General features: G+C 38.7%; 1 pseudogene; it reads left to right on the forward strand.

Moving 5' to 3' along the window:
- The first annotated feature begins 290 nt into the window (after positions 1 to 290).
- LOC122579425 overlaps positions 291 to 14,858 on the forward strand; it is a 142,245-nt pseudogene continuing 127,677 nt past the window's right edge.

A 14,858-nucleotide genomic window follows, 5' to 3' on the forward strand; every position in this document is an offset into this window, starting at 1 on the left:
CATATGGGCATTTGGAAAGGTTCGAGAAGATTTGTAGGTTCTATCACTATGGCGCGAACCAAGATGACAATGTGAAGCTTGAGCTTTTTCCACTCACTTTATGTGGAGGAGCTAAAGCATGGTTAAAGGAGCAGCCAGATGATCTGTACACCACTTGGGATGAGCTTCGTGTTGGGTTCATTGATGAGTTCTACTCTATAAGGACTCAGAGACAGTTGGAGAATAAGATCCGATCATTCACTCAAGATCCAGGGGAAAATGTAGTAGATGCCTGGAAACGATATAAGGAGATGATCAGGAATTGCCCAGGAAACAATTTGAACACGAAAGCAGTGGTTGAAATCTTCTATGATGGGTTATTAAAGAGAACTAGAAGGGAATTAGCCGGGGCATTTGGAGGTAGTTTGAACAATGTCACCCCAGCTGAAGGATACAAAATCTTGGATGATATGGCCAAAGAGTTCTCTGATCGTGATGAGGTTGTAAGTAAGAGAACTAGTGGAAAGACTGTAGCAAAGTTGGAGAGTAGTGAAGAATCAAGCTTGGTTGCTGAAGTCAAAGCCCTCACGAAGCAGATGAACGAGAGGTTTGACAACCAAGACGTGAGATTCAAAAGCATTGAAAGGGATGTCAAGGTGATTGCTGATGGTTGTGACTACTGTGGGGACATGCATTATTCAGAAGATTGTCCGGATAAGCCAGCTCAGGAAGTTAACTATGTCCAGAATCAGCAAGGGAACTTCAGTCAGGGTACCGGTTATCAAAATCGGTCATCAGGTACTTCTTATCCTTCGTCCAATTTTAATGCTAATAATTCTGGTTTTGTTGGAAGCAGGTTTAGCAGGTTCAACAGTCAGCAAAATGCGAATTCGGAATTGAGAGACATCATGAAGGATTTGGTAGGCGCTCAGAAAGCTACCAGTGAGAAGATGGCCTCTCAATGGGACGCTATGACTACTAGGTTGGATGGGTTGGCAAATAAGCTTGAGCAAAGTTCGAAGAGTACTCAAGCAACGTTTCAGGATATTGAAGCAAGGTTGGAAAGGCTAGGAAACTCAAGCAGGCAGCCCGGTACCCTACCGAGCAACACTCAGCAGAACCCGAAACCTCAACAAAATAGCCAAGGATCTGGAGCTAAATACAACCATCCGAATGCAAGAAATGAGCAAGTCAACGCAATCACAACAAGAGCAGGTAACTCTTATGACTCTGCAAATGTTTCACCTAATGTTGTTACTCCTCTTGTGCAGGTTGAACCAGAAGTTGCGGTTGATGAAGAGATCGAGATGGAGCCAATCCCGGCCATTCCATCTAAGAAAGTTGAGAAACCTACTGTTGAGGCACCTCCCGTGAAGCCTTACAAACCGAAGGTGCCTTACCCTCAACGGTTGAAGCAAGGGAAGATAAAGGAGAACTTCAAGAAGTTCGTTGATCTAATTCAGAATGTTAACATTACTGTTCCATTAGTTGATCTCCTTGCAGGTATGCCCAACTATGCAAAATTTCTCAAAGATCTCATTTCGGATAGGAAGAAACTTCAAGAAGATAAGACAGCAGTCATGAGTGCCGAAGTTTCAGCAATAATAAAGAACGAGATACCCCCTAAGCTTGATGATCCAGGGAGTTTTCTTATTTCTTGTTCTTTTGGTCTTGAGTTATACAAGGCATTGGCCGATCTTGGGGCCAGCATCAATCTAATGCCTTATTCAGTTTATAAAAAGTTGTCTCTTGGTGCATTGACCCCAACCCGTATAAGCATTAGGCTCGCGGATAGATCTTTCCAATATCCCATGGGGATAGCGGAAAATTTGCAGATTAAGGTGGTTCATTTGATATTCCCGGTGGATTTTGTTATTTTGGAAATGGAGGCGAACATCAATGTGCCTCTAATTTTGGGCCGACCATTCCTCATGACCGCGGATGCCATCATCCGAGTCAAGGCTAAGGAAATTTCCTTAGGTGTCGGTAATGACCGGGTTATGTTTAATGTTGATAAAGCTCTTAAGCATCCATACTCATGTGATGAATCGTGTTTCAGGATCGATGTGATAGAGGAGGAAGATGCTTTGGAAAAGGAGCTTATGGACTACTTGGATATGGAAGATGGACAAGCAGTGTTAGCTTGTAGTGAAGAAGAGCATGAGTGGGTAGAAGAAATGATGCATGAAATCATGGCTCTTAATGTTGATGAAACTCCACCGGAGGATGAACCTTTCGAAGAAATCAATAATGATGGAAGTATCCAAGTGCCTACATCGGTTGAGAGTCCTCCCACCGATTTGGAACTTAAGCCACTTCCGGATCACCTGGAGTATGCATATTTGGAAGGTACATCTCTTCTTCCGGTTGTTATCTCATCTTCTTTGATGGAGGATGAAAAGTCTAGACTTATTACCGTGTTGAAGGCCCATAAAAAGGCCTTTGCATGGAAGATTTCCGACATCCCGGGTATAAGTCCAGAATTTTGTAAGCACACAATTAACTTTGTCGATGATGTTAAACCTGTTGTGCAAAGACAACGGAGATTGAATCCAAATATGAAGGATGTTGTTAAAAAAGAGGTTTTGAAATTGTTAGATGCGGGAATCATATTCCCCATCTCTGATAGTTCATGGGTGAGTCCGGTACATTGTATACCGAAAAAGGGTGGGATGACTGTTGTTGTAAATGACAAAAATGAGTTAATTCCCACAAGAACTGTCACGGGGTGGAGGGTATGCATCGATTATCGGAAATTAAATGAAGCGACCCGCAAAGATCATTTCCCTTTACCATTCATTGACCAAATGCTCGAACGGCTCGCCGGAAACGAGTATTTCTGCTTTTTAGACGGGTTTTCTGGGTATTTCCAAATACCCATAGACCCGAAAGACCAAGAGAAGACCACCTTTACTTGTCCCTATGGCACTTATGCCTATAGGAGGATGCCTTTCGGTCTTTGTAATGCACCCGGTACTTTCCAACGTTGCATGAATGCCATCTTTCAGGATATGTTAGAAACTTCCATGGAAGTCTTTATGGATGATTTTTCTGTGTTTGGTAGTTCATTTGAATGTTGTTTGAAGAGTCTTGACAAAATGTTGGAAAGGTGTGAGCGGGCACACTTGGTTTTGAATTGGGAGAAATGTCATTTTATGGTTAAGGAGGGTATTGTTTTGGGACATAAAGTTTCTAGAGAAGGGTTAGAGGTAGACAAAGCTAAAATTGATGTAATAAGCAAATTACCTCCACCTACAAATGTTAAGTCGGTTAGAAGCTTCCTTGGTCATGCCGGGTTTTACCGGAGGTTTATTAAAGATTTTTCTAAAATCACTAGACCCATGACTAAGTTGTTAGAGAAGGATGTCCCGTTTGTTTTTGATAAAGACTGTCTTGATGCATTCAACTTGCTTAAAGGGAGTTTGACCAATGCCCCTATTATGACTCCACCCGATTGGTCCTTACCATTCGAGTTGATGTGTGACGCTAGCGATTATGCCTTAGGGGCCGTTTTAGGCCAAAGGGAGGATAAGCATTTCCGCCCTATTTCGTATGCTAGCAAGACTTTGAACCCAGCTCAACAGAATTACACCGTTACTGAGAAAGAGTTGTTAGCTGTGGTGTATGCTTTTGATAAATTCCATCCCTACTTGGTCCTTAACAAGACAATTGTCTACACTAACCACTCTGCCCTAAGGTACTTGTTCACGAAACAAGATGCTAAGCCTCGTTTGATTCGTTGGGTCTTGCTTTTGCAAGAATTCGACATTGAAATTAAAGACAAAAAGGGGGCAGAGAATGTAGCAGCTGACCATCTTAGTAGGCTCGAAAACCCTCACCGTGAGGAGTTACAAGAGCATGATATTAATGATGATTTTCCTGATGAGTTTTTGATGAAGATTGAAACAGGTCCTTGGTTCGCCGATATTGCTAACTATCTCAGTTCAGGTGTAATTCCGGAAGATATGTCAAAGCAAGAACGGAGGAAACTTCATACCGAGGCCAAACATTACTTTTGGGAAAATCCATTTTTGTTTAAAATTTGTGCAGATGGGATGATAAGGAGGTGTGTAGCCGATGATGAGACACGCCAGATTCTCGATGCTTGTCACCATGGGCCAACTGGTGGACACTATGGAGCATCCGTCACTGGTAAGAAAGTTTATGATGCGGGTTTCTTTTGGCCAACCGTGTTCAAGGAAGCACAAACCTTGGTAGAGGTTTGTGATGTGTGTCAGCGGCAAGGTAATATTTCCAAACGAGATGAAATGCCGCAAAACTTTATTCAGGTATGTGAAGTTTTTGATGTTTGGGGCATAGACTTTATGGGACCTTTTCTCCCATCGAATAGGAATTTATATATCCTTGTTGCCGTTGATTATGTTTCAAAATGGGCCGAGGCGAAAGCCTTGCCAACGAATGATGCACGTGTGGTCATTCATTTCTTGAAAAAGCTTTTCTGTAGGTTTGGTGTGCCTAAGGCCTTAATCAGTGACCGCGGAAGTCATTTCGCGAATCACCAACTCGCTAAGGTGCTTAAGAGGTACGGTGTAAATCACCGTTTTTCAACCTCATACCACCCGCAAACGAGTGGCCAAGTTGAAAACACGAATCGGGCACTAAAGAGAATTCTTGAGAAGACCGTAGGAGATAATCCGAAGTCTTGGTCCACCAAGCTTGATGATGCTCTATGGGCATTTAGGACCGCCTACAAGACACCAATTGGGACTACCCCATTTCGGTTGCTTTATGGCAAGACTTGTCATCTTCCTATCGAAATTGAGCATAAAGCCTTTTGGGCGCTCAAGAATTGTAACATGGACCTAGTTGAGGCTGGTGAGCTGAGATCTATGCAATTAAATGAACTAGATGAACTTAGGTTGTATGCTTATGATAACTCCTTGTTGTACAAGGAACGAACTAAAGTGTGGCATGACCGTAGGCTTAGAAAGAAGGATTTTAAAGCCGGAGATAAGGTCTTGTTGTTCCTTTCCAAGTACAAGTTCAAGCAACCCAAGTTGACATCTAGGTGGACCGGCCCCTTTGTGATCAAACATGTCTATCCATCTGGTTATGTGGAATTGTTTAAGTCGGATGGCACTTCTTTTATAGTAAAGTGTAATTAGGTGAATTTACATGAAAAGGGTGATTTATACAAGGGTGAACAGCTAAATTACAAGGAATGTATATGTGTTAAGATTATCTGAGGTTTACAAAGAAAAGGGAAATGTGTATATATACAAGTATAGGTATGTGTATAAGGTTGTATAGGTGATTATAGAGATACAAAAGAAAAGAAAAAGAAACGAAAGAAAGAAAAAGTATGGTCAAACCTAAATGCCCATTCATCATCCAATGTACTTGTCACGATCACCAGGCCAAGTTCTAGAATCAACACATCACCAGCACACTCTTATCAAGAAAAGAACCCGGAAATGGCTTAGAAATACCTGAAACACGCACATCCTAGTGCAAGGCATCAAAAATGAATACCCTTACTCCCGAATAAATCCAAGAGCCTAAGAGAGGGACGTATTTACGAGGCAAACAAACCAAAACCGTCACCTGAACAACTATATATGACAGGATGAAACCTCACAATTTGGTGTTTTGGATATATATAAGCATGCAAGTAATGTTATCAATCCCGAAGGACTAGCCAAATAACCGTTCAGAACACACTTCGCCAATTAAAATTTTTTGTCAAGGAAAAATTTGGTAGTAAAATTGTTTAATAAATAATGAATTAAGTGTCAAAAGCAATTCACCACAAGGACAAGTTCAACTCAAGTTTAAAAATCATATCAACTTCTATTATTTCGCCAAATTGATAGCACCAGTTTCAAACATGCACATCACAGTTAAGAGTTCAAAATAGAAACTCATACCCCTAGATAAAATCCAAAGGCCTACGAGAGGGACATATCAACAAAACCGATAGAAATCAAAATGACAAAACAACAAAAGTGATATACCCGGTAGCTTAAACCAATTTGCCACCCCCCCCCCACACTTAAGATGGACAATGCCCTCAATGTCCAGATCGGTCAAACAACAGGAAATAGGGGTAAGCGACATAGCAAGAATAAGAGCACATACCGGAATAAGGACACATTTCGTTTTGAAACAAGTTATCGACCCCGTGGCACAAATGGCACTTCCGACATAGGAAGGAAACTTTGGTTGGCGGGATAAACAACGTGTACCAAAACGAAAGGTGCGAGAGTTATGTGTGCAACAAACATACCAATCAAATATGGCGCTGAACTTACTGCCAGCATATGCATATCACAACCTTGCTGTCACACATAAACACACAGCAAAAGCAACAGAATAATCATAATAGCGTTAAGCATGCCATCATCCTACCCTAATTATTCAATGGAAATGGAAATAAAATACGATGTCCATCACCCCGCAGGGTGGATACAAGCCAACCAAGAAAATAAAATAAAGTACGGAAAATGGAAATGTTCACATAATTGATACAAGCATCGTCATCCCAAAAGTAGATCACTGAGGTGGATGAGGTGGGTAAGGACGGTAACCAGGAATGTTACCAACATCAAATAAAGATCCAACAACCTGCTCAGCAAAAGTAGGTTCCGCAGCGCCTGTCTCTCCGGCATTCGTCCCTGCATAGGTACCTGCATAATTACCAAAACGGACCGGCATATCGGGCCCTAATGTACCAGGATCGTGGCGAGGAGGCATCTCGAACTGGCGTTCCGGTGGAAAGTAAAAACCAGCACCAACCCGCTGCTGAGGAATAAAAATACTCGGCGGATCATATGCTGGAATGACTGTGGGCGGATGATACTCCTGGCCGGTAAACTGTGCCTCTAGCATAGGCTGATAACGTCGAGAGTCATAAACCACTCTCCCCAAACTAGAACGAATATAGGTCAAATCATCGCCCACTTAATGTCGAAAATCATCCATCCTCGTCTGGAATCCAGCCATATCATTCTGGAACTGCTGCTGGGATGTCAACATCTGATTAACTAGACCCTGTAGAGGAGAAAGATCGAACGAGCCTTCAGGAGCTATGAATGAAGAAGATGCTCCTGCGGTAGAAGTGGTGGCCCGACGCTTAGGGCGTCGTGCAGGCTCGGGCTGCTGCTCAGGTGCATCAGCCATCTCCTCATCATCATCACTGGCCTCTTGATCATCCTCTTCATCTTCCCCCTGGTCACCTTCATCATAGCAATCAATTGGTAACGCTCATTCCTGCTCTTTCTCGGGCGAAGCAAACCAAAACGAGTCAGTTCAGTAAAGGTAAAGGCTTTCATAATTTTCCAATTCAAATTAAAGCCTACATTTGCCCTATCATCTTCCAGCTGAAAATGTTGAACAATTTTTGTGACAAAGTGGCCACAAACCAACCCCGAGTCCTTCACCCCCTTTGTTCCCATGTGCTTAGCAAGCACATACGGAGGACAAGCTGTCATCACATGATTTCCCTTATGCAAAATCCTCATTAGCCACAAATCCTCAACATACAATTTGTCCGGGTGGTGAGTCCGCTGGACAAAAAAGTGAACAAGCATCTTATGGAGCAATCTCAAAAGGGGTGACTTAATTGTGTTTGCCCCACAAACTGATTTCCAAGTCTTACCACCGGAGATGCGAGTATAATAGTCTCGCGCATCCCCCGATCCCTGAGGAAACCCTGTGGTGGTCCTAGCAGCATGCTTCAAAAGGTTACAAAAAAAAGGATCATCTAGCATTTCCCTAGTATACATTCCCGTGCACACCCCAAATTCAGCAATGGTCATATGCCTGTTCAAACCCCCACATCTAAAATGAATCACCTCACCCTCAAACACACTCTTTACTGAATCAATGTCGTCAACAGAGATGGTAGAGTAGAATGGTTTGGGAGATTTTTATTGGGTTGATGTGTGGAATATTCTTGTCTACGAGAATACATAAACGGGTTAAGTTATTGAAGATTGTCTTGAATTGTTCAAACAAAGAAAGTGAAGAGTTATAGACATGTTCATCATTGTAAGAGAATATTTACTAGTAGAGTAAAAATGGTTCAAAAGAATAAAGAACATGAAAAACAGAATATAAAAAAAAAGGAAGAACTTGGGCTACTAGTAGGTATTTCTCATTTTCAAATGTCTAGAAAGGTGTTGTATCATTATTTACGGAAGATTTGGTTGATAATAAGTTGTTTGAGGTTGATACACCACAATGGTGTCGGGTTTTGCTTGATACTTAAAGGTGTGTTCGCGGGATAGCATCTTATAGGTTGGTAGTGTGTTGGCAATCAGTGGTTTGGGATTGGTTAGACTATTCTGTACATTTCTCACATATATCTTATACTTTTGTTCCTTATCATTCACTTGTAACCTATAACTTCCCATTTCCATTGTAAATACCCGTAAATACATAGCCTTAGTTTGAATATACAACCACCCTTTATGCCTATTTTGACAATGTACTTGATCCTTGTGCCTTAATGGTGGAGTGACGATCCTAGATCAAGCCTATGGTAAAAAGTATACATCACAACTGAGCTATGAGTGATTCTTCATATATTCAACCCCGAAAGTAAGTTATTGGAGTAGAATGATATTGGTAGGATCGTTTGTTTCATGTATGCTTAGTTGATTATCGTGGCTTACGGATTGTTCAGGTATTGTCAAACATTTCGAGTTTTCATTTAAGATTAAAACTGCTTCACCCGCCTTTTGTCAATTGACATGCTTGGTGTTGCTGCTTTTTGATACCTGTCACTTGTTTGATAATGTGATTGTCAAGGAATGTTTCATTTAAAGTTTGGATTTGCGTGAGGACAAGCAAAGCTTAAGTGTGGGGGGATTTGATATGTCGTATTTTATACCCATTTCCCACGGTTTATATAGTTAAGTTAGCATGTTTAATGAGTCGTTTTGTATACATTTGTTGCGTTTATGGTATTTGTTAGTGTTTCAGGTTAGTAGCAGATACTTGAGCGTATTTCGGAAGAAAACGACATTCTTGGAGTGAAATAAGTGCTTACGGATGATTTCCGGGTCGTTTGGATGAAGTTTGGTGAAAGTCAACGAAAGTCAAACCTGGAATCAAGACAAGCTGCGCAGCAGCTATAAAACAGAAGATCCAAGCTGCGTAGCAGCTGTAAAACAGGGGGTCGAAGCTGCGCAACAGCTTAGTAAGCTGCGCAGCAGCTCGTCTAGTGGGTTTCCAGCAAAGTCAATAAAAGTCAAGAAGTCAACTGCGGTCAAAGGGAGCTGCGCAGCAGCTTAAGTTCGATTCTGCACTTAATTTTTGGGAAACATATAAATAGCTTGTTTTTCATTCCAAAACCCTATGTTACATTTTCCAGCCGTTTTGTAGACCCTTTGAGGAGACTTTTGATCAGATTTCTCATCTTTGAAGATCGATATTACGATTGGATTATTCTCGTTATTTCCGTTCAATTCTTTGTACTCGGTAACGATGAATTCCTTCATTCTGATTTGTTATTTGTATTTCAATATGAGTGGCTAATCACCTTTTCATCCATCTTGATGGAGTGAGACATTATGTAGGGATTGCACAATATTTATTAATTCAAGTGATTTGATTTAACATTTTGTCATGAACTTAATCTATTAATTCTTTGTTATTCAATTATTGATTGCGGATAATTTGTGCTCATTTTTTAGTGACGACTAGGATTTGGGTAAAAGTTATTTTGATTGCTTAGCTAGAAGCATTTGGTTCTATGACGGGTACGGTAGAGGGTAGTCAATATTTGATAAGAATTAACGGGTTGACGGTTGGGTACAATCGATAGGCAAAATTGTTATCTGAAATGACCAAAACAATTGTTTAACTAGGGAAGTTATACAAAATTGTTAAAAAGGCGTCTCGGGGTACCGATCTTAATAACGAAACTAGTTTATACAAGAGAGTCGAATAAGTAGTTAACTTGACGGGTACGGGGTTAACGATTAATTTGAGTCTCGGTCATTAAATCACTAAATTGAATTTGAACTTCATCAAATGTGCAATCCTAACATTATGTTGAGCGAAATCAAGATGGGTGACTTTTAAATTCTTGTTTTAAACTACAATCTCTTTTTCGATTAATCCTTTGGGATTACTAATTTTCAACTAACTACTTGCATCGTGGCAATTCGGCCACAAAACCCCCATTTTACTTGAATCATTAAACGTTTTTACAAATTCTTGTTTAAGTCCTCGCGAACGATCTCGGCTTACCAGTTTTAACTATACTGCATAAGATCAGGTACACTGCCTGTGAGTGTGTGGTTATCAGTATTATTCGGTAAATCGTGTTCATAAATTTAAGACTAGATTTCGCACATCACAATCCATGACGAAATTCTTTATAAGCTTTCGGCAAACCATCCAAGAATTTATCCACTATCTCAGTAGGAGTATACTTAAGATCAAAATAGGCTAACTCAGCAAGAAGATGTTGAAATCTCAAGATAAGATCCTCAACTAGTTCGTACTTGGTAGCATTAAAGCAATCAAATTGTTTCTTAAGCATCTTAACTCTATTTTGCTTCAATAATGGATCACCTTCACAGTGAGCTTCAATAGCATCAAACAATTGCTTTGAAGTCTTGTACTCCTGTTTAGGAAACAAGTGCACTAATTCTTGAGGAATGCACATCCTAAGAGTAGAAAGAGCCTTAACTTCAACAACATACAAGGATTTTTCTTCACCTTTTAACTCTCCTACCTTGTAATTAGTTGTAACACCGTTTACAGTAAGAGTTGGCCATTCATATCCTTCAGTGATCATAATCCACATATTCAAATCTTCTCGTTGAATATAATCTTCAAATCGACCTCTCCACGCCCAGAAGTCAGCCAATGAAACTAACTTCGGTGGAGAATTAGTACGTCCAACGAGATGATCATGATAGACAAGAGAATTCAGGTATTGAGCAACAGCAGTGTTGGTTGACGAGGAAGCCATTTCGTAAATTTCTGCACTGAACGAAGATAGATCTTAAATTCGTTTGAATGAGAAAAACGAAGATAGGATTAACTTCGTTTTGCAGGAGGGAAACGAAGATAGAATTATCTTCGTTTGAATGAAAGAAACGAAGATAATGCTAAATCCGTAAGGTGAGAGTAACGAAGATAACTTGAAATTCGTTTGAAGGAACTTAACGAAAATAAAGCTAAAAACGTTGGAAGAACTCGAAACGAAGATGAGGTTAAGTTCGTTTGCTAAATTCGTTTGAGAAAACGAAGTTAGCGACAGTAAGGGTATCGGGAGGTTGATTTTCAGAGAAAAGAATCAAACAAAACGATCTCGAACCTTCGATAAGAAATCGATTGGCTCTGATACCACTTGTGAATCCCTCGATAGCTACAGATCGCTCTCGAGATCGTCTATGATTATATCGTGAGTGCGGAATCCTCACGAGATAACTAGTTTGATTAGTAAATGGGTATATCGCTAATTATCAAGTAAATAATCAGCCGTATTATGCTATCTTCGTTTCTATAAGATATAGAACGAACTTAGGTGTCTGGTGTACTTGTATGTCGAATGTGTTACTTATTTTAGAGTATTCATTCGTATATATATGTTTAGAGTCGAACTGGGCTTGCTGGGCTTTGTTCTTACGAACTTAGCTGCCCAGCCCATGTAACGAAGTTAATCTTCGTTTGTACCAAACGAAGTTTATCTTCGTTTGCCTCTAACGAAGATATACCTTATCTTCGTTAGATACAGGACTTAGTTATATTCCTAAGTATTTCATATTAAGGAATCCTAACACATATTATGTTTGTACTTGTATATCACACAACAAACATCATACATAACACACATATATATAACACCAAAACATGTAATCGATCATTACTAAAACATAAAGTCCATAATCTATCAATTACATATATAGATATGACATAAATTAACATAATGTCTCAATCTAAACGACATATCAAATCCAAGTTGTTGTTGTCATATCAACATGCATCAACATCAAGTAAGACAAGAGTGGGTTTCAAACTTTCTGGGACAGCAAAGAGAATCATGTTTTGTAATTTAGAGTCTAGGTCAGCCAAACGATGATCTTCTTCTGACCAATGATCTTTCTCTTTAGGTGTTAACCTAGGGGTCCCATCTTGATTAAAGACAACAGTTGATGCATTCATGGGAACATAAGGACCTTCAACAAGAATGGTGGTCAAGTGTCTTTCAACATCAGCGATGTACTTGAGCATACATGCCTTCCAAGTAATGAATGTGTCACTATTTCCATTAAATTTAGGTACCGGATTGTTTGGAAAGTGAACATGAACACTGGGTTGAGCTGGTAGTGGAGGTGGTGGATTTTGATTCATATTGGCATTTGGGTTAGGGTTTGGTTGTTCGGTTCCAGATATCTTGTAGGACCAAAACAGGTATAACAACTTAATGATTTAACCTGAGAGGCTCTGATACCAAATGTAAGTCCACCTAACAAGATGTATACGAGATCAAGATATAACAAGATATAAAGTTAGACAATAATGATCTCAAGTTATATCAAGTAACCCGACTGGCAAGTAAATCGAAACTAGATAGGACTAGTTAGAATTACGATCCAGATAATGGATAAGAGTAATAAAGTATAATTGGTTGAAACTATATAAGTTACTAAATATAATCAAGTATTATGGCAATGAGTCGAGATGTACTTTTCAATGTATTTCATTTATTGTTTATAAACAAAATACAAGGGTTGTTGCGGAACAAAGATAATCACACTTGTGAAAGTATCTAAACAACCCAGAAATACAAATGATATATGTAACGAGGAATTACTCGTAAGAATACTTAGAGTAATATCACACGTTGCAATTGCCAAAGTTCCAAGCAATATTGCAAGTGTGAGAAGTCTTATACTTATAGGCAAACATGTCCTGATGACATGGCAATATGCCGTACTAAATATGGTTGGATGGATTCGTGGGACAAATCCATAACATGCTTGTTTAAGGTAAAGTATGTAAGTTTCTTGATGTGACTTGACATGCTTTATTCCCAACCTTTTTGCTAAAACTTCCCAATCCCAGGTTGATAGTAATTAACCGGGTAAAGGTAGTTAAAGCTGCAAAAAGACTTTCCTTGTAATCAGTGAAAAAGTGTTGTAAGTACTTTTTCACTGAGCCTCTTCAGATTCAACTTCAGGTAAGATCTTCTCTGAGCTCTGCTTCTGAGATGATCTTCTTCCTCAGTCTTCAGTCTTTGACTTCCGTCTGAACGTCTTTAGTGTTGGTTGATTCTGAATCTGAAGTGAAGCTTCAGTGAGCTATATTCTGAATGACTTCAGAATCCTGAGCAAGCTTTCTTTACTGAGCTTCAACTATTTTGAACAAATTATACTTAGTCGATTTTTGACCTAACACAACCATTTTCTTACATTTAACTAACATTACACTTATAAAACAAACATATATATATATATACAACTTATATATTTATACTCCTACACTCTTACATTACATTAAACAAAAAAAAAATATAGAAAAAAACCCTTCATTACCCTTTGGCCGTCCCCCCCCCCCCTTAGACCACACACACTCTACTTTTGAATTCTTATTTCTCACACAATCACTCTTGAAACTCCCAACAAAAACACACTCTTCACTTTCTTCACACACTAGTCATTATTCTCTCAAGAAAAACTCTTTTTCTCCCTCTTTCTTTCTTCATTTCGGCCAGCCAAGAACAAGGGTGAAACAAAGCTAAAATCCATCTAAACACTTGTTAATAATAAGGGTTTAAGTTAGGTGAAGCAAGGGTTTGATTAGGCTAAGGTTTAAGGGTTGTTTTGAGGTTGAAACAAGGGTTATTGGTGGCTTTTTGGGTCATGAAAATCTGCACTTTTTCTTCAACAAAAACTTGTTCTTCAAGGGTATATATCTTCATCTCTTTACTTGTTTAATCTTGTTTATGTTCATATTAAAAAGGTTTCATCAAAAGATTATGTTTTCTGTATGTTTTATTTCAAATATACACTTAATGAGGGCAAAGTTAATAGGATCTTTCTTCTCATGCTCATGCATGTTAGATCTATGAAGAAAAATCTAATGATTCAACTAGTTAAGACCCAAAAGTGTGGATATATGTTTAATAGTTCTTGATGTGATTTTTCCTTTGAAAAATGGTGATATTTATATATATCATAAAGATTATATTTCTGGAAATTTTATAAAAATATGGATTTTGTTGTTAAGAAGTTAGATCTAGAAAAGTTAGCATCAAAAAGGTAGATATGTGTTGATAGTTTGTAAAGTAACTTTTTATATAAAAGGATGAACATATTTTATATAATATTTATACATACATTTCTGGAATATTTCATAAAAATATATTTTTATGTTGATGGATATTTGATGGATAAAGATTTATGTTAAAAAGTGTTGATTTAAGTACATGCATGCTAGATATAAGAAGGTTGGATTTGTTGTTGGATTATGAGATGAAGCTAGACTTGTCATAAGTAAAAAATATGTTAATATTATTGTTAATATTCTAGAAAAATTAGTATAATGTCAAAAATATGAGTTTGGAACTAAACAAGTTAAAATATGCTTGAAATCGTAAACCGAAAGCTTGTAAAATTGCATTTTGAGCACACACATGCACCATAACTTTATGACCATGAAAATATGATGAACATACTGGAAAAATATGACATATTAAAAGTATAAAACTCAAGTCATTTGATGCATGGCAAGAATAAGCTCAAAAATCGTCTTTTCGGGTCAGATAACCACTAACCGAACGCACTAAATTGCACATATCACACCACCACCACCATCACGACTTGAACCACCAAAATATGATGAACTTACTGTGAATATTGAATTTAGAATGAAAATCCATTTTGAAGTACCTTAAT

Source organism: Erigeron canadensis, chromosome 1 (genome assembly GCF_010389155.1).
Source record: "Erigeron canadensis isolate Cc75 chromosome 1, C_canadensis_v1, whole genome shotgun sequence".
Lineage (NCBI taxonomy): Eukaryota > Viridiplantae > Streptophyta > Magnoliopsida > Asterales > Asteraceae > Erigeron > Erigeron canadensis.